At 43.4% G+C, this 27,817-nt stretch overlaps 1 long non-coding RNA gene across 1 annotated transcript; it reads right to left on the bottom strand.

The window, feature by feature from the left end:
* Nucleotides 1-110: 110 nt before the first annotated feature.
* Nucleotides 111-27,147, bottom strand: LOC132676258 (uncharacterized). The gene is made up of 3 exons (XR_013554455.2): nt 25,984-27,147; nt 6,929-7,046; nt 111-268 (listed from the first exon to the last, which is right to left on the bottom strand). It is a non-coding gene; the product is annotated as an uncharacterized LOC132676258 (long non-coding RNA).
* Nucleotides 27,148-27,817: the final 670 nt, after the last annotated feature.

The following is a 27,817-nucleotide window of genomic DNA, read 5'->3' as shown; positions in this document are numbered from 1 at the left end:
GGTACCTCCAGGTTTTCTGTAGTTTTCAATCACTTCACTAGGTTGGAAAAATAACCATGAATGTTTTTTTAAAAAAATTATGTATGATGTGTGGGACAGTTTGTGCTCTTACCTCGGTCTCTGGTTCCAGCAGTACTCAAAAAGTGGGTCCCAGCCCATTCTTCTAGAAGGTCCTGAGATGAGCATTTCATGCATTCATGTCCTAACGGAATGCAGTTCCCATTCTTCTGCATTTCTTCAGGGTTTCTTCCCGGAAACAAGCCTGAATCTGGAACAAACCATCGACTGCATCTATGAGGTGATGTCGTGGGACCCCGCAATCTACGAGCCCTTTAGTAAAATACATCTTGTTCAAAAACTGTCCAGGAAAGGGAGGAATGAAACACAGGAACAACCCAGAAAATGCAAGGGCCTGTGCTGCTCAGCAACCACCTTGCCCAGGGAAGCCACCCTGCGCCCCCTCCTCAGCACTCAGTACAACAAAACAGCTTCTCTCTGGCGACTCAGGAGATGCCAAGTTGCTGCAAAGCTCCCAAGGTCTCCCCTGTGTGCGGACAGCATAACGCCCTGGAAAGGCAGCTCTGCTCTCTGTCCTGAGGCAGCACCAGAGGCCCTGCATCCTCTGGGAGCAACAGCAGCCCTTCCTGCTCTGAAGTGCCCTGGGTCAGAAAAGCCAATGGTGTGTCCTCTGCTGGTCATCACTGCCCAGGCAGAAGAACCCACCCCTCCGGGTCTGTGGTGCTTGAGCTCTCTCTGCTGGCCACCATGGGTATTCCTTCAATGTGGAAGTCCCTGGTCGCACAGCTGAGAGGCCCAAGGTGCTCTGGGCAACTAAGCCTGTTCTCCACACTGGGAAGGGTTTTAGTGACAGGGCCTGGGACACAAAGAAATCTTTTCCATCTCCTTTCTTGTGAGTGAAGAATGAAACCTAATCTATTAACGTAATGACATCATTTGTAATGTTTTAAGCAATGTTCACAGAAAAATAAACTGCCAATTTACACATGCTGAACATGAGGTAATTGTGTTTACTACAACTGTATTTAGGTTAGATAAATAATTGACACCTTTGAGAGAGAGATACTGGCTTCCAGGTATGAATGAATGAGTCCTAGGGATACAAAGGACAGCCAATGGAATGGAGTCAATCCTGTAATAATACTGTTGCATGCTTTCACATGATAGCTACACTTGTGCTGAAGTACAACATAATTTATAGACATATGGAAGGACTACAATGTATGCCTAAAACTAATACAACAAATGTGTGAACAATATTTAAATTAAAAATAGACATCCTCTATATTATCCTTAATTTCTCCTTCTTTGCCAATAAACTATCATTCCTGGGGTGCTTGGGTGGCTTAGTCGGTTAAGCCTCCGATTTTGATTCAAGTCATGATCTTGCAGTCCATGAGTTTGAGCCCTGTGTCAGGCTATGTCCTGACAGCTCAAAGCCTGGAACCTGCCTCAGATTCGGTGTCTCCTGCTCTCTCCCCCCCTTCCTCCCTCAGGCTCTCTCCAAAAAAGAAAAGCAGAAACATTATAAATTTAAAAAAAATCTTTCCTAATTTAGAATCTGTGAAATTCCATTTATACTAGATTCTCTAACATGACCATCTTGATGTTGAGAGCTTATCTGAATAGTCACTAATAATATCTTTGATGACACATATGTGACAAGGTCAGAATGCAACTTACAGGGAGCTATACATCTGTTATGAATTTACTGTATGTATCCTTCACTAATATTTCCAATGAAATGTGCTTTAGGGATACAGATGAATGAAATAATGTCCATAAGTCGTATAGGTCAAATTCCTATAAGACCATTATGCCTTTAATTAGTAATTGCCATCTCTTAAAAATTAAAAGAAAGCTGTGACAAGAAAATGTCTTGAATTTGATGTAAGAGAAGACTATCGTGTTTTAAAGGGTTCACCTACCATCTGGCATCCTCAGTTTGGCAGTGGACAGGAGGGTAGCAACCCACGGTCTTGATGAACACCGCTAGTTCCAGAAGGAGAATATGGACTTTATTGTCAAATACTTTTTATCAATATTACTAGTCCACCTCTGCCAGGTCCAGACTGCCGGACCTGGGGGCAACACAATGCCTGATGCCTGGGTTCAGAACTTGAGGAAGGCCAGCTGGTGGGGGTGGGGGAGAAATCCAACAGGTACTGGGGCAGTAAGGGAGATGGCTCCAGGTCACCTCCCCACAGGGCATGCTCTGGAGTTTACCTGCCAAAGAGCAGCACACTCTCCCTCAAGATATCCCTCTCCATGACAGAACATGAGGCTGTGCCCCCACAATTCCAGGAGAAATGAGGGATACCCATCTTTTAAAATGCAATGTCCTCTGCAAAGCTTGGCCCCAGGGATGTTGGAGTCTTGGAGTCACAGAACTCTGATGCCCATGATACCAGCCCTTTCTGCCCCAGCACTCTGAGACACTTCATACATCCCCTCTCCCCCAGCCCATCTCACCCCGTCCACGTTCCTGGACAAGGTCTCTACTTTCCTCCCCTTACTTCCTCTTTGTCTCTGTTTCTCCCTAACCACATCTCTCACTGTTTCTTCTTTTCACTCTCTAGGACTTGCCCAATTCCCCTATCACTCATTCAGTGCCTCTCTCCTGCCTGTCTCTTTCTCCAACTCTCCCCAGGCTTCAGGCTATCTGCTCTGTGCATGCAGCCCTGTTCAGGAACACAGGGCTCTCCTGTATCTTCCTCTCTCCTGTCATGTTTTGTCCCGGGCCCTGATCACAATGGAGGAGAATCCCCTGTACAGCAGCTGCTCATGTTGACATTTGCTAGAACAATGCTGTCAGCATGTGGACAGCCAGACATTTACCCTTGGTGGCCCAGCCATGACCCAAAAGCTGCTGGAGGGCTGCTTCCCTAAGCTGGGAGAAAAAAGGGGCTCACAGGGTTCAGGGCCCTGGGGCAAAGTGGGTTGGGTTGGCCAATGTAGAAGGAGCCATATGCTTACACCCAACTCTCCTGGGTGGTGTCGAAGGAACCTATCTCAGACCATAGACCTCTGCCCTCCCCATCCCTCAATAAGGCAACAGGGGAAGCTTTGTGGGACATCATGTGACTCACCACAGAATTTGCTCCATTTGCCCCCTTGGAGGCCACCTGGATTGGTGCTTGGGGGCAGCTGGTAAGGTGCACAAGGGCACAAGAGGTGAGCTAATGCAGGGCCTCCTTACTGGCCTCCTGAAACCATTCCTCACCATCAGAAGAGACCCTTTCCTGGAGACAGAGACCTGCCCTTCTCATCAGCACAAACCCCATCAACTAGCATGTGCGCTGTGTGTTCATGAGTATCTATCTACAGAATAAACAACCATGACCAGAGCTCCCTAAAGGATGTATCCAACTCCTCAGATGGAACTATAGGTCCCTTCCAGGCAATACAACCCCAAAGAATGATCTGTCTTCTTCCACCAATACTGTACATATTATGTGTTGGTTAACAGCATATACAGGAACCCCAAAGTGTACACTTGATGGGGAATGAGTGTCGATTTACTGGAAGCAGACGCTGACACAGAAACACAACTGTGACCAGTGCATTAGGGGACATTAGGAAGGACAAAATGGAGGGGACAGGGTGAGCAGGGAAAGCATTCAGACCAAGAGGCAGATTAGACACCATCTCTAAATATATAATAACCATAGCTGGTTTGTAATGGTTCAGTGTCCTCTTCAAATTTCAAACTGATTTCCCTCTATGTCAAAGTGATTTTGAGTTATTGCAAAGGGATCTTCTGTTCTCCTCTATGCATTTTGTCTTCTACAATATATCTGTGTCCTTGGATGAGCACATATTTGTGTGGCTGCATTTGTGTGCCTACCTCAGATCTTAGATGTAGATCCCTGAATGTACACATTCTCATACTTATCTTTTCCTTCTTTGTAAAGAAGGACCTGAATTTTAATAGAAAAAACACAGGGGTCTTTGTTGTGTCTTTTGAAACAGGAAATGCCAATCTCCCAGCCTCAGGCATTATACCCTCAGTTTCGTGAAATTGAATGAACATCTGTTGATGATCTTCTGTGTGCAGATACATTCATTTCCACCCAGAGAAGGGTGAATGCCCACTCATCCCATACATTTTACAAATTCCTTATGTGCTTAACCACCTCTTCATCGCACTGACCTCAGAGACCAACATTGTCCCTGCTTCTCAGATTACAAAGCTGAGGCTCTGAGATGGCCCCACTGAGAGCTGGCATTAGGGCTGAGACAGCAAGATCACAGGCAGTGCCTCAGGAAATTGTGAGGGAAGTTTCAGAGATACAAACCTTCATCCAGGGTAGTGACAGTAGATTCAAGGGTGTGGTGTCAAGAGTCCAGCAGGGGCATTTCCTGGTCATCCCTGAATTCCCCGCTAAGAGTCTGACTCAGGCTGAAGGCCAAGGAAGCTACACAGCTAATCTAGAACCTTTCATCACATTTAGTCTCACAGAGGCACACAAACTTAGGCAGACAAGCATCCCATAAGAACCAAGCTAAACTACAAATCTCCAGGTCATTCTTTCACACGGATCCAGAACCTTCAGAAAACCAAGGGAAACAACAATCTTTATTTAGATAATAAACTAGGTGCACTTTGGCCACAATGATATTTCAGAGATGATACCTGCGTGAACTGTCCTTGAACCCATGCAGCAGCTCTGTGTGGACTTCACGCTGTGCCCACTCTCCCTAAGTTGTAGGCCCTGCGAGATATGGCTTCCAACTCCCTCTCACTGAGTCCAAAACCCTCCCCTCTGCACCATCTCAGCTATCCTTTCTCATGCACAGCCTCCAATTCATTCCCATGAGATTCATGTCTCTGTCTCTTGTACTTGAGGACCCATTACTGGAGCTGCCACTATTGTAGATCAGAAGTTCCATGTAATTTAATGCATGTGACTCTCTGCCCATTAGGACAGTTGAAGCCCCTCATGGTAAGGGTTTGCCTCATCTCTCACAGAGCCAGGGACATGGACTGTGTACAAGGCACATCTGCAGAACTTATATGCCTGCTTTTCTATTAAAAGGCTCTTTCCTTCTCCACAAGAGACATATGCAGCCCACTCAGTAATGGAAATGACACAGCCCAACATATGTATGTCCTGAGAAACTTGAGGAATCTTAACAGTGTCCTCAGCCAGCAGCACCCTTGCATTACAAAGCATGTGAGGCCATCTCTACGTCTTCTCAAAGACTCAACAACACAGAAGCTGAACATGCTGATCATGTCAGCTCATACTGTTCAGATCATTTCACAAATAGTCGAGGTGGAGGTGGCGGGTCCTGTCCCTGAGAACACCAAGGAATTCGAGGTGGCTCATAGAGCCCATGAACAGTGATAAAGGGTATCTGTAGTGGGTGCACCTAGGAAAGGAGGAGGCCTCTTGCATCGATAGGGACCTACAGAACAGAAGTGACAGGTATGTTGGTATGATAGACAGAAGCAGAACACCCACGGGAGCTGAAACACAATGAAGCAGGTGTCAGCACGTGGCCCCTTGTTCGTTCATGGGTTCTAGCAAAACAGAGCATCAGTGCCAGAAAACTCTACCCTCCCACAAGGTCTCACTTACAGCCTGAAGGTACCAGATGGCACAAGGAAAAACTACTGTCACCACACGTCATTGCCCATGTTTACCAATGCAGAAAGCCAGGGAATTCTATTCTAGAAGATTGATGGCAGTAATGCCAGTCTAATAAAGGAGCGTATTCCAGAGAGGCAGGACTCTGTGTCAAGGACCCCTCTGGTGTCCACTTCCACCAGATCTGCAACCTTTTTATTTGCACATTGAGAACAGACAGAACATGAAGGAATGAAAGAAAAGCCCAGCACCACACAGAGATTCAGGGCCACCCCAGGGTCAAAGCTCAACCTGCCATCCCATGCCTGTCCTCACTCTGCTTCCCTCCCTGACAAAGACATCTTCTGTGCAAGGCCACAGAGACCTCTGAGGAGATGGGGATTCCTGGAGTCCTTCAGGAGGCCTGGAAATCTGTTTTCTGAGAGAAACACGTTACCTGTGCACATTCATTGTTCTCAAGTATATTTATCTTAATTCACAGGTCATTCAGCTTTTAAATACAATATGAGTCACATAGCCATTTTGTCCCATTGTAAAAGAGAGGTAGAAATTCTACATAAAAGAATGAACAGAAACATGTCTCAATTTCAGGTGTAAAATTCCTGTAAGGTATCATGAGACAAAGTACCAGTTACAACTGCTCCCGGGACACAAGAGAACCTGCTCATATAAACACAACTGAAGAACTCTGTGAGGTATTGGCCCTGCAGGTAATCACTGATTCTCTCCCTTCATGACTGCAGTTCCACATACATTTTTGATTACACATGCCGCTTCTGAAAATTCAGAGTATTTCCACCTAGGGGACGACTGGAGAAATTCTCTATCATACATTTACCAACACAGAAGGACCAGTAATGAATTCTGAAATTTTGCTAAGAACCCTCAGTACAAAGCACACAATATAATGTTGGAAAGAGTTTTTATCTATTCCAGTCACGAGGCTCATAGCACACATTCTGAACAAATTCATGGCCTACACTGAAATAGGAAAAAATGAAAATAATAAGGATAATCCCATGTAAAGAAGGTGTGGAAGGAGTCAGAAGCTCCAGAAGACTTGAGGGTGCAGGGAAGTGTCATCCTCCTCAAGTTATTTCCACAAACACAAAGTGAGACCCACGTGGTCCTCAGCCTCCACTCACTTGTGGCTTCCAGAGGTGCCAGCTAACATGATGATGTTAAACTGGAGAAGCCTGGAGGCGTGTGAGGACATAAATCAAATAGTAAAGACACCAGAGGACATAGAAAACCAGACAAGGCCAGATAAAAGTTTTTCAGAAAGCATTGCAACTGAAACGGGCAAGATAATTTACCTTGTCTTTCTCTGCATCCTTGGTAGAGACACAACTGATATTCTCCATGGGAGCTGCACCACATTCTAGGTCTCATAACAGATGGAGGTGGATGGAGGTTGATTCTGACTTGCATAGACTGTGTGGAAGAAAAACAAACCATCCGCCACATGTTTCATTATATTCAACTCATTCACACTCTTGGGTCCCTTACCAGGGGCAGAGGGTATTTCATGTGCCTCGGGTGACCCTTGAGGACAAGAGGGAGATCTGATCCTGTCTCTTGAGGAAGGTTTACAGGGCCTTGTTTCGGGTGTTTTTATAACTAATCAAGCAGCTGCGAACAGCTCAGGTCTCAACTCGCTAGAAAATAAGTTAGGGGTGTGTCTCATCCCTCAGAGAGCCCAGCACATGGTCTCTGTACAAGCTACATCCTAGGGAGTGCTATGTCTGTCAGCATGTATAAGGCCTCCTTCCTTCTCTATCAGAGACACGTGTTGCCCAGCTCACTATGGGGAAACGACTGCCCATTTTATGCATTTCCTGAACAACTTGAAGAACATTACAATGTCCTCACTCAGGCTGACCTGAAAGCCCTGTGGTGCCATCACTGCATCTTCTCCAAACACATGACAGGTAAAAGACAAAACGTGTTTTATAAGTCAACTCATACTGGTCATATCATCTTCTACATGGTGGAGGAGAAAGGTGAAGTCCCAGAGGACCCCAGTTTGGAGAAGGTGGGAGTGGCCCTGCCCACGGATAGTGATAAAGGGCATCCCATGGGGTATGACATGGAGGGCACTTCTGGGAAAGGAGGAAATATCCTGGAAACCACGTGGACCTGCAGGACAGAAATTAAACTTTTGAGATTTGGTAGGGTAAAAGGTGAAAAATCCAACACCAACACCAACACTAACATACCTGAACCCAGTGAAGCCAGAATGGTACCTGTCTTCTTCCCCTCCACCTGGTTTCAACAGGGCAGCATCAGTGCCACTAAACTCCACCCTTCCCACTGGGTCCCACCTAGAAATTCTAGGAGTTGGAGGAGACAAAGCAGTGCATTGCTGGCAGCATGCAGGGTACTAGCTGTGTCTGCAAATGTAGGGAAGGAAGTGGCTAGTCTTAAAGGATCAGAGGGATAATTCCATACTAAAGAAAGTCTGTTCCACACACACAGTCTTTTATTTCCAGGACTACTCTCCACCCAGCCCTCACCACCTCAACAGCTCTGTCTTGGCATAGTAAGAGCTGAAACGATGAGGAAGAATTTTGTTTCCGTACCATTCATTTATATCTTTAATCCATTTCAAGTTAATTCTTGGAGTGGTATAACAAGGTGCTAAGCTCTATTCTTACACATGTGAATATCCATTTTTCCCAGCACCAGTTATTCAAGAGACTACCCTTTTCCACTGTGTATTCTTGACTCCCTTGTCAAATACTAGTTGACTGTGCATGTATGGGTTTAGTTTTGGCTCTCCATTTCTGTTCCATTGTCTTGTGTGTGTGCTTATGCCAGTGACATAACTGATTTCTTTGTGTTAGAATGCAGCTTGAAATCAAGAAGTGTGATGCCTCCTGTTTTGTTCTTTCTTGCATTGGCTACTTGGGGTCTTTTTGTGGTTCCAAATACATTTTAGGATATGTGTTTCTAATTGCATAAAAATTGCATCAGAGTCTTGAAAGAGATTGCACTGAATCTCTAGAGGGTTTTGGATAATATGGACATTGTATGTATATTAATTCCTCCGAAAGATGGACGTGGGATGGCTTTTCACTGACTTGTGTGTTCTCCTGTTTCTTTCATCCAAATTGAATTTCTTCCATTTCTGCACACAGGTTTTATAGTTTTCTGTAGAGAGATCATTCACTTCCTTGGCTAAATTTATTACTATAAAGTTTATTGTTTTTGATGCTACTGTAAGTGGGATTGTTTTCTTTCCTTCTTAGATAATTTGGTTAGCATATAGGAACACTACAGAATTTGATATGGTGACTTTCTAGTTTGGAACTTTACTGCATTTCTTGATTATATATTTACAGGTTCATTTACATTAAACGTTTTATTTCATTCTTTTACCTTATTAAAAAAATCATGTTATTTGGGAATAGCTGTTACACTATGTTACATTAGTTTCAGATGAAGAACATAGTGATTGGACAAGTGTATACATTTTGCTCACTAACACAGGTGTAGCTATCATCTGTCACCATGCATCACTATTCGAGTACCACTCTCTATGTTCCCTATGCTATATCTTCTATCTGTGATTTATTCATTCCATAACCAGAAGCCTGCATGACCCAATCCCCTTCACATATCGAGGGCATCCTTGCCTTGTGCCTGATCATAGAGGAAAATCTTTCACAATTTCACTATTGAGTATGTTGTTAGCTGTGGGCTTCACATACATGGCCTTTCTTATCTTGAGATATGTTACTTCTACATGGAATTTTTAGAGTTTTTTAGCACAAATGGATACCGAATTTTCTCAGAACTTTTTTGCTCTATTGACATCGTCACATGAGTTTTCTTTTTAATTTTTTTTAATTTTTTTAACGTTTATTTATTTTTGAGACACAGAGAGACAGAGCATGAACAGGGGAGGAGCAGAGAGAGAGGGAGACACAGAATCTGAAACAGGCTCCAGGCTCGGAGCTGTCAGCACAGAGCCCGACGCGGGGCTCGAACTCATGGACGGTGAGATCATGACCTGAGCCGAAGTCGGACGCTTAACCGACCAAGCCACCCAGGCACCCCTCTTTTTAATTTTTAAAATGTATGGGGCGCCTGGGTGGCTCAGTTGCTTGAGTGTCCGACTTGGATTCAGGTCAGGATCTCACGGTCTGTGGGTACGAGCCCCACATCGGGCTCTGTGCTTACAGCTCAGAGCCTAGAGCCTGCTTTGGATTCTGTGTCTCACTCTCTCTCTGCCCTCCCCTGCTCAGGCCCTGTCTCTCTTTCTCTCTCTGTCAAAAATAAATAAACATTAAAAAATTTTTTTAAAAACAGTATTCATTTATTTTAGTTTAAATTTATTTATGTATTTCTTTAGTATTTATTTTTTCAAGTTTTTATTTAAATTCCAGTTGGTTAACATACAGTGTAATGTTAGCTTCATGTATAGAATGTAGTCATCCATCACTTACATACAACACCCAGTGTTCCTCACTACTAGCGCCCTCCTTAGCCCATCACCCATTTAACCCATCCCCCTGCCCACCTCCCCTCTAGTAACCCTCCGTTTGCTATTTATAGTTAAGAGTCTGGTTCTGGTTGATTTTTCTTTCATTCAATTATGTGAGGGGTCACATATATTGATTTGCATTTCTGAAACATCCTTCCTTTACAGGGAAAAAACCCTTCATCACGGCCAATGATCCTTTTAATGTGATGCTGAATTTGGTTTGCCTGTATATTACCGGGAATTATTCATCTATATTCATCACGGGGATACTGGCCTATAGTTTTCTGTTCAGGTAGTATCCTTCTCTGGCTTCCTACCAGGGTAATTCCAGTGTCGTGAAATGAGTTTGGTAGTATTCATTCCTTTTGAATCAGTGAGAGGACTGCTGTTAGTTTCTTCTACAAATGTTTGGTCACATTCTCCAGTGAATCCACCTGGTCCTGGGCTTTTTTCCCCTGAGAGAATTTCGATTACTGATTCAATTTACTTGCATTGGTTATCTTCTTGTATTGATACAGTCTTCCTTTAATGGGTCCGTGCAAACCTTCTATATCTTCCTGATACAGTCTTGGTAGGTTGTGTGTTTCTAAGAACCTATCCATTTCTTCTAGGTAGGCGGTTTGCTGGCATCTAATTTGGCCATAGTTGCCTGTTTGTCGCCTTTATGTTTCTTTGGTATCAGTAATGTCTCCTCTTTTATATATAATTATTTTGAATTGGGTCCTATCTCTGTCTTCACATAGTCTATGTATAATCTTGACAATTTTGTTTCACTCTTCTGAAAACCCACTTTTGGTCTTCTTCATATTTTCTATTGATTTCATGGTTTCAGTTTCATTGGTTTCCACTCTCATATGTATTACTTTATCCCTTTTGAGAACATTCGACGTAGATTGTTTTTTTTTCTAGTTCTTTGAAGTTAAAGGTAGGTTGTTCAATTGAGTCCCAAATCTATCTTCCATGCATGCAAATCTAGTGACTCATCAGAGAACCTTCAATAGGTCTTTTCTGTCCTTTTTCTCATTCTCAGAACTCTGAGAAATGGAACCAGAAAATTTATTTGAAGACACAATAGATGAAAACTTCCCTAATGTGGGGAAGGAAACAGATCCAGAAGCAGGAGGCACAAAGAACCCCCAATATATTCAACAGAAGCAGATCCACACCAAGTCATATAGTAATTAAAACGCAAAATGTCATGATAAAGAAAAATTTTAACAACAGGAAAACAAAAGATGACAGTTACCTGTAAGGAAATCCCCATAAAGTTATCACTGCATGTTTTTCAGAAGAAACTTTGAAACCGTAAGTGAGCAGTATGGTATGGTAAAGGTGCTGAATGGAGAACATCTGCAGTCAAAGAGAGTCTATCCAGAACACTATCATTCAGATGGAAGGAGAAATCAAGAGGTTCCCAAATAAATACTAAGTAAGCTCACAACCAACAAACCACCCCTGCAAGAAATGTTAAAGGGGACGCTCTAAGTGGAAAAGAAACACCTAAAGTGACAGTAGTAAAGTGTGAAACGGAAAAGCAATAAAAATGAGTATATCTGTAAAACATCAGCCAAAGTATTCATGATATGAAAGGTTTTAAAATATGACACTGCATATCTACAACACAGGGAGGAGAGGAGTAAAGAACTGGTTCAAACTTAAACAACTGTCAACTTAATATAGACTTCTATATTCACAAGTGTTTAGGTACAAACCTAATAATAACCACAAATCAAACACCACTAATACATATGCAGACTCTAAAGACAACTAATTTCAACTGTGCTACTAAAGAAACCCAGCAAACCATAAAAAAGAGAAAGAGAAGAAAGGATCAGAAAGATTCAGAAACAACCATCATCAAGTAATAAAAGGACAAGTACATGTATATCAATTCTTTGAAAGGAAACAGAATAAATGCTCAAATCAAAAGCACTGGGTGACAGGGGCACCTGGATGGCTCAATCGCTTGAGATTTCCACTCTTGATTTCAGCTCAGGCTATGATGCCAGGATCACAGGATTGAGCCCTAAGATACATCCTCATTCTCACTCTCTCTCTTTCTATCTTCCCCCATTCCCCCCAACCCGCCCTCTCGTGCCTGCTCTCTCTCTCCTCATAATAAAGGCACTGGGTGACAGAATGAATGAAATATATGACCCATCTATCTTCTACCTACAAGAGACTAATTATAGAACTAAAGTATCAAAAGAAAACTTCAGTATCCATACCTATATCAGACAAATAGATTTCAAAATAAAACCATAACAAGAGACAAAGAAGGACACTATAATAATAAAAGGTATAATCCAACAAAAAGAGAGAACAATTGTAAACATATATGTGCTCAACCTGAGAGCATCCAATACACAAAACAGTAAAAACCTAAAGTAAAGAATTGATACTCATACAAACATAGTAGGGCACTTTAACACCCCAATGACATCAAAGGAGATATCATTCCATTAGAAAATGTACATTTGTATATTTTCTAACAACAGCATGCACATGTGTTCAAGAATCGGTGAGGAAATACTTGACATGGAACGTGGAATATTACCATGTCATTTCCAAAGTGTGATTGCAGCTGCACGAGATGATTCCTAAAGCCTACACGAAGGGTGGCACATACATTCGTCCAGCCTTGGAAGCCAGATAATAATCCTGATCAGCACAGACCCTAGTGTACTCCATTCAGCCCTTTGGGGAGAAAACTGATCTGTTGCGGGGTAACTGCCTGGAGCCTCCGGGGACCTAACCCTAAATCTAACGGTAACCCTAACCAGAACCCTCACCCTACATGTAACCCTATATATCACACTAACTCTACAACAGATCCACACCCGAGCACATGCCCTCACTTCAGACTTCCATGCAATTCACAACACTGGTGTTGCTTCGACCCTGGCAACGTCTCTGGACTGAACCATAAATCTAGCTAAGGCCCTCTCCTCATGTCGACCCAATTCCAAAGTCTGACAACAGCAAGCACAAGCATTCAAAATTCATTGCAGAAATACTCAGCAAGGAAGATGGAACATCACCATGTCATTTCCAAAGCTTAACTGCACCTACAAGAGAGGATTTCTGAGGCCTACACGAAGAGAATCCCATAGAGTTGTCTGGCTTGGAACCCAAGGACCAATCCTGACCGGAACCCTCCCTTGTGCACTCCACTCATCCCTTAGTGGAGACAAATGAATTGCTGTGAGTTCAGTGCCTGGAGCCTCCTGGGATGAAACCATAACCTTAACCGTAACTGTAACCATAACCCTGAACCTACACATAACCCTATCTCTAAATCTAACCCTACACTTGACTCTCACCCTCGCGTGGGTCCTCAATAGAGCCTTTGAGGGAGATCACGAGACTGGAGTTGTGTCAGCCCAGGTGACTTCCCTGCACTGACCCAAACCCTAGCTAAGGCTGTCTCATGTTGAGGACCCAATTCCAAAGTCTGACAACAGCAGGAATATCTGTTCGAGAATCAGTGCAGAAATACTCAGCAAGGAAATTGAAACATTACCATGTCGTTTCCAAAGTGCAAATGCAGCTACAGGAGAGGATTTCTGAGGCCGACCTGAAGAGTGGCCCATAGAGTGTCTGGCCTTGGAACCCAGAGTCTAATCCTGACTGGCACCCTCCTTTGTGTACTCCAATGAACCCTTCGGGGAGACAAATGCTCTGCTGTGGGGTCAGTGCCTGGAGCCTCCTGGGACCTAATCCTAACTCTACCCATAACCCTAACCATAACCCTCACCCTACACCTAACCCTATCTATCACATTAACTCTACACCAGACCCACAGCGGTGCATGTGCCCAATCTTAAGCCCTCCATGGAATTCACAACACTGGTGTCCCATAGGCACTGGTGAAGTCCCTGGACCGACCCAAGCCCTAGCTAAGGCGCTCTCCCAGTGGGGACCAAATCCCAAAGTCTGACAACAGCACACACACGAGTTCAAGAATCCTTGCAGAAATATCGGCATGGAACATGGAATATCACCATGTCATTTCCAAAGTGCGACTGCAGCTAAAAGAGAGGATTTCTGAGGCTCAATCGAAGAGAATACCATACAGTTGTCTGGCTTGGAACCCAAGGACTAATCCTGAATGGCACCCTCCATTATGCACTCCATTCAGCCCTTTGTGGAGACAACAGCACTGGTGTGAGTTCAGGTCCTGGAGCCTGCTGAGACCTGAACTTAACCCTGTCCATTACCCTAATGTACACCTTACCATAACTCAACCATGACCCTACACTTGACGATGCACCCTCTCATGGGCCCTCAATTCAGCCCTCGAGGGAGATCATGACAAGAGTCACGTTGGCCCTGGCAACATCCCTGGACTGAATGCTAACGCTAGGTAAGGCTCTCTCCCCATGGGCACCCAATTCCAAAGTCTGACCACAGCATGCACACGGGTTGGAGAATTGGTGCAGAAATACTCGGCATAGAACCTAGAACATCGCCATGTCATTGCCAAAGTGTGAGTGCAGCTGCACGGGAGGATTCCTGAGGCCTACCCGAGGGTCGCCCACACATTTGTCTGGCCTTGGAACACAAACACTACTCCTAAACGGCACCCTCACTTGTGTACTCCACTCAGACCTTCACGGAGACAACTGCTCTTCTGTGGGGTCAGTGCCTGGAGCCTCCTGGGACCTAACTCTAACGCTAACCTTAACCCTAACCATAACCCTCAAACTACACGTAACCCTATCTTTCTCACTAAGTCTACACCAGACCCACAGCCACGCATGTGCCCTCACTTCAGCCCTTCATGGAATTCACAACACTCGTGTTGCTTCGACCCTGGCAACTTCCCTGGACTGATCCCTAACCCTAGCTAAGGCTCTCTCCCCATGGACACCCAATTCCAAAGTGTGACAACAGCATGGCCGCGGGTTCGAGAATTGGTGCAGAAATACTTGGCATAAAAGGTGGAACATCACAAAGTCATTTCCACAACATGAATGCAGATGCTGGAGAGGATTCCTGAGACCTACATGAAGTGTGGCCCATAAAATTATCTGGCCTTTGAACCCAAAGACTAATCCTGACCAGAACCCTCCCTTGTGTACTCCACTCATCCCTTCAGGGAGACAACTGTTCGGCTGTTGGGTCAGTGTCTGGAGTCACCTGAGACCTAACCCTAACCGTATCTATATCCCTCAACCTACACCTAACCTTATCTCACTGAGTCTACACCAGACCCACAGTCGCCCATATGCCCTCACTGAAGCCCTCCATGGAATTTACAACACTGGTGTGGCTTCAGCCCTGACAATGTCTTTGGACCGAACCCTTATCCTAGTGAGGGCTCTCTCCCAATGAAGACCCAATTTCAAAGTGTGACAATAGCACGCACATGGGTTTGATACTCGGTGCAGAAATACTCAGCATGGAACCTGGTACATCACCATGTCATTTGAAAAGCGTGACTGCAGCTGCACTAGAGGATTCCTGAGGCCTAAACAAAGGGTGGCCCATACATTTTCGTTCCTTGGAACCCAAAGACTAATCCTGACAGGCACCCTCCCATGTGTACTCCACTCAGCCCTTCGGGGAGACCACTGCCCGGTTGTGTGGTCAGTGTCTGGAGCCTCCTGGGACCTAACATTAACCTTAACAATACCCTAACATATAACCTTCAACCTACACCTAACCCTGTCTATCTCACTAAGTCTACACCAGACCCACAGCCACGCATATGTCCTCACTTCAACCCTCCATGGAATTCACAACACTGGTGTCGCTTCAGCACTGGCAACTTCCCTAGATCGAACCCTATCCCTAGCTAAGTCTCTCTCCCATGGGGACCCAATTCCAGAGTGTGACAACAACACGCACACGGGTTGGAGAATCAGTGCAGAAATACTGGGCATGGAACATGGAACATCACCATGTCATTTCCAAATCACCACTGCAGCTGCATGAAAGGATTCCTGAGGCTTAACAAAGGGTGACCCATACATTTGTCTTGCGTTAGAACCCAAAGACTAATCCTGACCGGCACCTTCACTCAGGTATGTGTACTTCACTCAGCCCTTCGGGGAGAGAACTGCACTGCTGTGGGTTCAGCACCTGGGGCCTCCCGGGACCTAACCCTAACCCTAACCACAAACCTAACCTATAACCCTCAATCTATACCTAACCTATCTATCTCACTAAGTCTACATCAGACCACAGCCACACATGTGCCCTCACTTCAGCCTACCATGGAATTCATAACATTGGTTTCACTTTGGTGCAGGCGACGTCCCTGGAATGAAACCTAACTCAACCTATGGCTCTCTATCCATGGGGACCCAATTCCAAAGACTGACAGCATCACGCACACAAGTTCTAGAATCAGTGCAGAGATACTCAGTATGGAAACTGGAATATCACCATGTCATTTCCAAAGCACGACTGCAGCTACAGGAGAGTATTACTAAGGTCTACCGAAGGGTGGCCCACACATTTATCTGGACTTGGAACCCAAAGACTACTCCTGACTGAAACCCTCCCTTGTGTACTCCACTCATTCTTTCGTGGAGACATCTGCTCTGCTGTGGATTCAGTGCATGCAGCCTCCTGGGACCTAACCATACCCTAATTGTAACCCTAATCATATCCCAAAACCTACACCTAATCCTGTCTCTAACCTCAACCCTACAATTGACCCTCACCCTCCATGGGCCCTCAATTCATCCCTCGAGGGAAATTATGAAACTGAAGTCGCTTCGGCCCTGGAGATGTCCCTGGACCAATCTCTCACCCTAGCTAAGGTTCACTCCCCATGGGGACCCAATTCCAAAGTCTGACAACGGTATGCACACGGGGTCGAAAATCCCTGCAGAAATACTCAGCATGGAACTTGGAACATCACCATGTCATTTCCAAAGCACGACTACAGCTGCACTAGAGGACTCCTGAGGCCTCCCAGAAGGGTGGCCCATACAATTGTCTGGCCTCGCAACCCAAAGACTAATCCTCTCCTGCACCCTCCCTTGTGGACTAGAGTGAGCCCTTAGGGAGACAACTGCTCTGCTGTGGGGTCCATGCCTTGAGCCTCGTGGGAAATAACCCTAACCCTATCCATAACCCTCAACCTACACCTAACTCTAACTCGAACCCTAACCCTACACTTGATCCGCACCCTTGCATGGGCCCTCAAATCAGCCCTTGAGGGAGATTACGAAACTGGAGTCGCATCAGCCCTGGCGACGTCCCAGGACCATTCCCTAACCCTAACTAAGGCTCTCTCCTCATGGGGAACCAATTCCAAAGTCTGACAACAACACGCACACGGTTTGGAGAATCAGTGCAGAAATACTCGGCATGCAACCTGGAACATCACCATGTCATTTCCAAAGTGTGACTGCAGCTGCCCGAGAGGGTACCTGAGGCCTACCCAAAGGGTGGCCCATATATTTGTCTGAACTTTGAACCCAAAGAATACTCTTGACCAGCACCCTCCCTGATGAACTCCACTCAGCCTTTCGTGGAGACAATTGCTCTGTTTTGGGGGAAGGGCCTGGAGCCTCCTGGGACCTAACACTAACCCTAACCATAACCCTAAGCATAACTCACAATGTACACCTGACTGTATCTCTAACCCTAACCCTACATTTGACCTGCACCCTCGCATGGGCCCTCAATTCAGCCCTCGAGGGAGATCATGAAACTGCGTCGCTACGGCCCTGGCGATGTCCCTGGACGGAACCTTAACCCTAGCTAAGGCTCCCTCACCTTGGGTACCGAATTCCAATGTCTGACAATAGCATGCACACAGGTCCAAGAAATGGTACAGAGATACTCGGCATAGAAGCTGAAACATCACCATGTCATTTCCAAAGCATGACTGCAGCTGCACGAGAGGATTCCTGAGGCCCTCAAGAAGGGTGGCCTATACATTTGGCCTTGGAACACAAAGACTAATCCTCTCTGGAACCCTCAGTTGTGGACTAGAATGAGCCCTTCAGGGAGATAACTGCTCTGCTGTGGGGTCCGTGCCAGGAGCCTCGGGGGAACTAACACTAACCCTAACCCTATCCATAACCCACAAACTACACCTAATCCTAACTCGAACCCTAAACCTACACTTGACCCTTCCCCTCGCATGGACCCTCAAATCAGCCCTTGAGGGAGATCAGGAATCTGGAGTCGCATTGGCCCTGACGAGTTCCCTGGACCGCACCCTAAACCTAACCCTAGCTAAGGCTCTGACCCCATGGGGACCCAATTCCAAAGTCTGACAACAGCACGCACACGGGTTGGAGAATTGGAACAGAAATACTGGGCATGCAACCTGGAACATCAGCATGTCTTTTCCCAGGGCCGGCTGCACTTTCCAGAGAGGATTCCAGAGGTCTACCCAAATAGTGGCCCATACGGTTGTTTGGCCTTGGAAGCCAAAGACTAATCCTGACCGGCACCCACCCTTGTACCCTCAACTGAGCCTATCAGGGAGACAAATGCAATGCTGTGGGTTCAGCGCCTGGAGCCTCCTGGAACCTAACCCTAACCCTACCCCTAACCAGAACCCTCAACTGAAACCTAACCTGATCTCGAAACCTAGTCAAACACTTGAGCCTCACCGTTGCCTTGTCCCTCACTTCAGCCCTCGAGGGAGATCACGAGACTGGAGTCGCTTTGGCCCTGGTGATGTCCTGGACCAAACCCTAACCCTAGCTCAGACTCTCTTCCAATGGAGACCCAAGGAACAAACCATAAATCATCTATGAGAAAAATTTAAGAAACCCAAAGAAATGGAAAAAATTCCATGGTCATGGATTAGAAGAACAAACATTGTTAAGATGTCAATACTATCCAAAGCAATGGACACATTCAATGTAATCCCTATTAAAATAACACGAGCTTTCTTCACAGAGCTAGAACAACCCACCCTAAAATTTGTAAGGAGCCAGAAAAGACACCAAATAGCCAAAGTCATATTGAAAAAGAAAACAAAGCTGGAGACAGAACAACTTTGGATTTTTGGTGTATTAGAAAGCCACAATCATCAAGACAGTACGGTACAGGCACAGAAATGGAGACAGACATCAATGGAACAGAACAGGGAACCCAGAAATATACCCTCAAACATATGGCTGAGTAATCTTTGATAACGCAGGAAAGAATATCCAATGGAAAAAAAAGAGTCTCTTCAGCAAATGGTAATGGGAAAACTGGACAGTGAGAAGAATGAACCTGGACACTCTTCTTAAAGGACACACACACACACACACACACACACACACACACACACCTCAAAACAGATGAAAGATCTAAATGTAAGTCAGGGACCATCAAAATCCTAGAGGAGATAACAGGCAATCTACCTCCTCGATCCTTGCTACAGCAACTTCTCGCTTGTCATGTCTCCAGAAACAAGGGCAATAAAAACCAAAATGAACTATTGGGACCTGAAGACTAAAAGCTTCTGCACCGCAGGGGACACAATCAACAAAACTAAAAGGCAACTGAATGAAATGGGAGAAGATATTTGCAGGTGACTAATCAGATAAAGGGTTAGTATCCAAAATCCATAAAGAACTTATCACACTCAACACCCAAAAACCAAATAATCCAGTGAAGAAATGGGCAAAAAACATGAAGAGACACTTTAACAAAGATGACATCCAGATTGGTCACACATGAAAAGATGCTCAATCTCACTCATCATCACTGAAATACAAATCGAAACCACAATGAGATATCCCCTAACACCTATCAGAATGACTAAAATTAACATCTCAGGAAATGACAGATGTTGGCAAGGATGCAGGGAAAGGGAACTCTTTTGCAATGCTGGTGGGACTGCAAAGTGGTGTAGCCACTCTGGAAAATAGTATGGAGATTCGTCACAAAAACAAAAAATAGAACTACACTAGGACCCAGCAATTGCACTACTAGGTATTTATCCAAAGGATACACTAACGCTCACTCGAAGTGGCACATGTACTCCAATGTTTAAAGCAGCACTATCAACAATAGCTAAATTATGGAAAGAGCCCAAATGGCCATTGAAGGACGAATAGATAAAGAAGATATGTATATTCATACGATGGACTATTACTCGGTGATCAAAAAGAATGAAATCTTGCTCTTTGCAACAACGTGGATGGAACCGGACTTTATTATGCTAAGCAAAATATGTCAGAGAAAGACACACATCCTATGATTTCTCTCATCTGTCGAATTTAATAAAACTGATGAACATAGTGAAGTGAAAGCAAAAATAAGATACAAACAGAGAAGGAGTCAAATGATAAGAGACTGTTAAATAGAGGGAAGAAGCTCAGGGTTCCTGGAGGGTTACTGAATAGGGGTATGAGCTAAATGGGTGATGGGCAATAGGGGTGGCACCTGGGATGAGTATTGGGTATATTTTGTACTTGATGGATCACTAAATTCTACTGCTGAAACTGTATTCCTCTATAAGGTAACTAACTTGGGCTTATATTTAAAAAAAGAAGAAATATTAAAAATAAGTAAAGAAATGTACTACCAGTCAAAAGAAAAGAATATTTAAATCAGGCTCTTGAGTGGAAATGAAAGACTAAAAGTGTTACAGACAAGAAAGGATCAGAGAAAACATCAAGAAACAATGACAAAACAACTAGTAGAATGGGACTAAATATATACCTATCAATAATCACTCTGAATATAAATGGAATAAATGCTCCAATCAAAAGACATTGGATAGGACATCAGAATGGACAAAACAAACAAATAAACAAACAGAAACAAGACCTATATAGATGCTGCCTACAAAGCCTTATTTTGACTTAAGTCACTTGCAGATTTAAAGTGAGGGAATGAAGAAACATTTATCGTGCCAATAATTTCAAAAGAAAGCCAGTAGCAATATTTATATCAGGCAAAATAAACTTTAAAACCGAGACTGTAGTTTGGTACCCTTTGGGTAAATACCTAATAGTGACGTTGCATGCACCCAATATTTATAGCAGAATTATCAACAGTAGCCAAACTGTGGATAAGCCCAAGCATCCATCAACTGATGAATGTATAAAGAAGTTGTGGTGTGTGTGTGTGCCTGTGTATGTGTACATATATATACGCATATGTACGTATGTGTATGTTCATATACACATACATACGTATATACAATGAAATATAACTCAGCTTCAAGAAGAATGAAATCTTTCCATTGGCAACGATGTGGATGGAGCTAGAATGTGTTATGCTAAGTGAAATATGTCAATCAGAGAAAGACAAATATATGATTTCACTCATGTGTCATTTAAGAAACAAAACACATGAAAACTAGGGAAGGGGGCAGGAAAAGAGAAGAGTGGTAACAAACCATATGAGTATCGTAATGTTAGAGAAAAAAAAACCTGAAGGTTGATGGAGGGAGATGGGTCAGCGCTGGGCTAAACAGAGGACGAGTATTAAGGAGAGCACTTGTTGTGATGAGCACTGGGTGTTGTATGTAAGGGATGAATCACTGAATTCTACTCCGGAATCCGAGAATGCACTGTATGTCAACTAAGACTTAAACTTAAATAAATAAATAAATAAATAAATAAATAAATAAATAAGTAAGTAAGTAAGTAAGTAAATAAATAAAGCTATAACAAGAGATGAGGACAGACACAATTTCATACTAAAGGGGACAGCCAAACAAGAATATCCAATGATTGTAAATTTTGATGCACCCAACATGCGATCACCAAGTATATAAAACATTTAGCAACAACCATAAAGGAACTCATTTATAATAACACAATGATAATGGAGGACTTTAACACATCACTCACATCAATGGACAGAATCTATAAACAGAAAATCAACAAGGAAATAATGGCTCTGAATGGTACACTGGACCAGATGGGTTTAACAGACATATTCAGAACACTCCATACTAAAATGGCAGAGTACACATTCTTTTCAAGCGCACATGCGGCATTCTCCAGAATTGATCACATTCTAGGTCACAAATCAGGCCTCAACAGGTACCCAAAGACAGAGATCAAACCAAACATCTTTTCTGACCACAAAGATAGGAAACTTGAAGTCAACCGCAAAAAAAGGGCGGGGGGCAGGGGGGGAAGGCCACAAATAAATGGAGGTTAAATAACATGCTACTAAATGAATGGGTCAAACAGGAAATCAATGAGAAAATACATTGAAACAAATGAAAATGAAAATACACTGGTAAAAACCTTTGGAATACAGCAAAAGCAGTCTATGATGGAAGTATATAGCAATACAAGCCTACCTTAAAGAGCAAGAAAAATCTCAAACAATCCTAACTTACAAATAAGGGAATGAGAAGAAGAACAGAAGGAAGGAAGGAAATAATAGAGATTAAGGCAGAAATAAGGAATATAGAAACCAAAAGACGCTAGACCAAATCAATGAAACCAGAGGCTGGTTCTTTGAAAACAGTAATCAACTTGAAAACCTCGTAGGCAGACTTTTCACAAAGAAGAGAGAAAGGACTCAAATAAATAACATCACAAATAAGAAAGGAGAAATAACAGTCAACACCACAAAAATACAGTTAGAAGATAATATTAAAAACTATATGCAACAAATTGGACACTCTGAGAAAAACGAACAAATTCCTAGAAACACACAAACTACCAAACCTGAAACAGGAAGATATCTAAAATCTGAAAATAGAAAGAAACCATATCAGTAATTAAAAAAATTTCCCCCCAACACAAGAGTTCAGGGCCAGATGGCTTCATTGATGAATCTACCATACATTTAAGGAAGAGGTAATATGTATTCTCCTCGAATTATTACAAAAAAATAAAAAAGAAGGAAAACTTACAAATTCATCTTATGAGGCCATCATTACCCTGATAACAAAACCAGATGAAGCCTCCACTAAAACCGAAAACTGCAGCGGTGCCTGTGTGGCTCGGTCGGTTTACTGTCCAACTCTTAATTTCGGATTAGGACATTATCTTGTGGTGTGTGGGTTCGAGTCCCACGTTGGACCCTGCCATGACAGTGTGGGGCATGGCCAGGATTCTCTCTCTCCCTGTCTCTCTGACCCTCCCTCACTGTTATGTACTCTAAGTAAAGAAATAAACATTTCACAAAATGTTTAAAAATTTTTAAATAAAACTGCAGACCAATAGCCTGATGACTATGTATGCCAAAATTCTCATTAAAATACCTTCAAATTAAAGTCAACAATACATTAATAGAATTATTTGCCATAATCAAGTGGGATATATCCCTGGGCTGTAAGGGTGGTTCCACATTCACAGATCAATCAACATGATGCACCACAGTAATAGAAGAAAGGATGAGAACAATATGATGTTTTCAACAGATTCAGGAAAACCATTTGACAAAATGTCACATCCATTCATGATAAAAACCCTCAGCAAAGTACATTGAGACTCAACCTTACCTGCACATAATACAGGTCATCTATGAAAAACCCACAGCTAATCTCATCCTCAATGGGGAAAAATTGAAAATTTTTCCTCCAAGGTCAGGGACAAGACAGGGATGACCCCTCTCACCACTGTTATTCACATGGCACGGGAAATCCTAGCCACAGCAATCAGACAACAAAAAGAAATAGGCATCCAAATCGGCAAGGAAGAAGTAGCACTTTTGCTATTTGGAACTGACATGATGTGCTCTATAAAAAATATGAAGGACTCTCATAAAAATTGCTAGAATTGATATATGAATTCGACAAGTCACAATATACAGAAATTGATGTACATAAATGTATTGCATTTCTACACACAAATGATGAATTAACACAGAGAGAAAGGGATCAATCCCATTGACAGGTTCACAAATACCGCAGGATACCAGGAATATACCTAACCAAAGAGGTGAAAGACCTGTACTCTAAAGGGTATGAAACACTGATGAAAGAAATGGAACAGGACACAAAGAAATGGGAATACATTTAATGTTCATGGATGGGAAGCACAAAATCCTGTTAAATTGTCTACACTCTTCAAAACAATCTACACATGTAATGAAATCCCTATCACACAAACAAAAACATTTGTCACAGAACTAGAACAAATAATCTCAAAACTTGTATGGAATGACAAAAGTCCCCAAACAGCCAAAACAAACTTGAAGAAGAAAAGCAAAGCTGGAGACATCACAATTCCAGACTTCAGGTTATATTACAAAGCTGTACTGATCAGAACAGTATGGTACTGGCAAAACCACAACAACAACAACAACAACAACAACAGCAGCAGCAACAACAAGAAAACACAGAGGCATAGATGAATAGAAAGGAAACCCAGAAATGAACTCACACATATATGGTCAATTAATTCTCAACAAAGCAGGAAAGAATATCCAATGGGGAAAAAAAAAAACATAGTCTTGGGACACATGGTTGTCACAGTCACCAAAGCGTGTGATTGTGAATTCAGCTCAGGTCTTGATCTCAGGGCAGTGCAGAGCATGCGTGGGATTCTCTCTCTCCATTTCTCTCTGCCCCTCTTTTGCATGCTCTCTCTGTCTCTCAAAATAAATACATAAACTTAAAGTCTCCTCAACATATGGTTTTGGAAAACCTGGACAGCAACCTGCAAAACAAAACAAAACAACAGACCACTTTCTTACAACATACACAAAAATAAATCCAACATGGATAAAGACCTATGTGTGAAACCTGAAACCATAAAAATCCCAGAGGATAACACGGGTAGTATCTTATTTGACATTGTCTGTACAAACATCTTTGTAGATATATCTCCTGAGGTAAGGGAAACACAAGCAAAAATAATGAGACATAGTAAAAATAAAAAGCTTCCGTCACCAAGGAAATAATCAACAAAACTAAAACACCTATAGAATGATATTTGCAAATGACATCTGATAAAGGGTTAGTGTCCAAAATATATAAAGTTATACAGCACACAAAAAATGACAAATCCAATTAAAAATGGGTAGAAGACACGAATAGACATTTTCCCAAGGAAGACATACTCGTGGCCAAGAGACACATGAAAAGATGCTCAACAATACTGATCTTCAGGGAAATTAAATTCAAAAGTACAATGAGATAACACATCACATGTCAGAATGACTAAAATCAATGAAGGATGAAACAGCAGGTGTTTCCAAGGATGTGGGGAAAGAGGAACCCTCTTGCACTGTGGGGAGAAATGCGAACCGGTGCAGCCACTCTGGAAAACATCATGGAGATTTGTCAAAAGGAAAAAAAAACTGGAAATAGAACTACCTTACGATCCAGCAATTTCACTACGAGGTATTTACACAAAGAATACAAAAATAATTCTTCAAAGGGGTACATGCACCATGATGTTTACAGAAGCATTTCTACAACAGCCAAATTACGGACACTGCCCAAGCATCCACCAACGGATGAATAAACTGAGATGTAGTATATGGAGTGTAATATTATTTAGCCCTAAAAACATGAAATCTTGTCATTTGCCACGAGGTGGATGGAGCGAGAGAATGTTATGCTGGGTGAAATAAGCCTGTCAGAGAAAGACAAATACCAGGTGATTTCACTAACCCATGGAAACAAAACAAAACAAAACAAGAGGTGGGGGAGAAAGGAGACAGTGACAAACAAGCAGACTGTTGACTAGGAAACAAACTGAGGGCTTCCACAGCCAGGTGGGGAATGTGTGAAACAGCTGCTGGGGATTAAGAAGTGCACCTGGGATGAGCACCGGGGGACGTGTGGAAGGGTTGCTCTATAATGTACACCTGAAACTAATACTACACTGTATCTTGACTCCCTGCAATTTAAATTAAAAGATAACATAAGGTTAATGACAGCTACCTACCAGGTTTTCTGTAGTTTTCAATCACTTCACTAGGTTGGAAAAATAACCATGAAATTTTTAAAAAAGCATGTATGATGTGGGAGACAGCTTGTGCCCTTACCTCGGTCTCTGGTTCCAGCAGGACTCAGAAACTGGGTCCCAGCTCATTCTTCTAGAAGGTCGTGAGAGGAGCATTTCATGTATTCACGTCCTAACGGAATGCAGCTCCCGTTCTTCTGAACTTCTGTCAGGGTTTCTTCCCGGAAACAAGCCTGAATCTGGAACAAACCATCGACTGCATCGATGAGGTGATGTCGTGGGACCCCGCAATCCACGAGTCCTTTAGTAAAATACGTCTTGTTCAAATACTGTCCGGGAAGGGGAGGAAGGAAACACGGGAACAGCCCCGAAATTGCAAGGGCCTGTGCTGCTCAGCAACCAGCTTGACCAGGGAAGCCACCCAGCGCCCCCTCCTCAGCACTCAGTACAACATTGCAGCTTCTCTCTGGCGACTCAGGAGATGCCAAGTTGCTGCAAAGCTCCCAAGGTCTCCCCTGGGGCGGGCGGCAGAACCCGCTGGAAACGCAGCTCTGCTCTCTGTCCTGAGGCAGCAGCAGAGGCCCTGCATCCTCTGGGAGCAACAGAAGCCCTGCCTGCTCTCAGGGGCCCTGGGTCAGAAAAGCCGATGGTGCGCCCTCTGCTGGCCATCACTGCCCGGCAGAGGAACCCGCCCCTCCGGGTCTGTGGTGCTCGAGCTCTCTCTGCTGGCCACCATGGGAATTCCTGCAATGTTGAAGGTTCTGGTCGCTCAGCTGAGAGACCGAGGTGCTCTGGGCAACTAAGCCTGTTCTCCACACTGGGAAGGGTCTTAGTGACAGGGCCTGAGACACAGAGAAATCTTTTTCTTCTCCTTTCTGGTGAGTGGAGAATGAAACCGAATTTATTAACGTAATGACATCATTTGTCATGCTTTAAGCAATGTTCACAGAAAAATAGACCGCCAACTTACACATGCTGAATAAGAGGTAATTGTGTTTACCACCAAAATACCCAGGTTAGATAAAGAGTTGACACCTTAGAGAGAGAGATACCGACGTCCAGCTATGGAATGAATGAGTCCTAGGGATACAAGGGACAGCCAATGGAATGGAGTCAATCCTGTAATAATACTGTTGCATGCTTTCACACGATAGCTACACTTGTGCTTAAGTACAACATAATTTATAGACATATGGAATGACTACAATGTGTGCCTAAAACTAATACAACAAATGTGTGAACAATGTTTAAATTAAAAATAGACACCCTTTACACTATCTTTAATTTCTCCTCCTTTGCCAATAAACTATCATTCCTGGGGCGCTTGGGTGGCTTAGTCGGTTAAGCGTCCTACTTCCACTCAGGTCATGATCTTGCAGTCCCTGAGTTTGAGCCCCACGTCAGGCTCTGTCCTGACAGCTCAGAGCCTGGATCCTGCCTCAGATTCGGTGTCTCCTGCTCTCTCCCCCCACCCCAGCTCGGGCTCTCTCAAAAAAAGAAAAAAAGAAACATTAAAAATGAAAAATAATTCCTAATTTAGAATCTGTGAAATTCCATTTATACCAGATTCTCTAAAATTACCATCTTGATGTTGAGAACTTATCTGAAAAGTCACTAATACTATCTTTGATGACACATATGTGACAAGGTCAGAATGCAACTTACAGGGAGCTACACATCTGTTATGAATTCACGGTATGTATCCTTGGCTAATATTTCCAATGAAATGTGCTTTAGGGATACAGATGGATGAAATAATGTCCATCAGTCATATAGGTCAATTTCCTATAGGACCATTATGCCTTCAATTACTAATTGCCATCTCTTCAGAATTAAAAGAAAGCTGGGACAAGAAAATGTCTTTGAATTTGATGTAAGAGAAGACTATGGTGTTTTAAAGTGTTCACCTACCTTCT

Source organism: Panthera onca, chromosome A3 (assembly GCF_046562875.1).
Source record: "Panthera onca isolate mPanOnc1 chromosome A3, mPanOnc1 haplotype 2, whole genome shotgun sequence".
Lineage (NCBI taxonomy): Eukaryota > Metazoa > Chordata > Mammalia > Carnivora > Felidae > Panthera > Panthera onca.
Note: the sequence above shows the minus strand (reverse complement) of the source record. Positions and strands in the feature narration are given on the sequence as shown.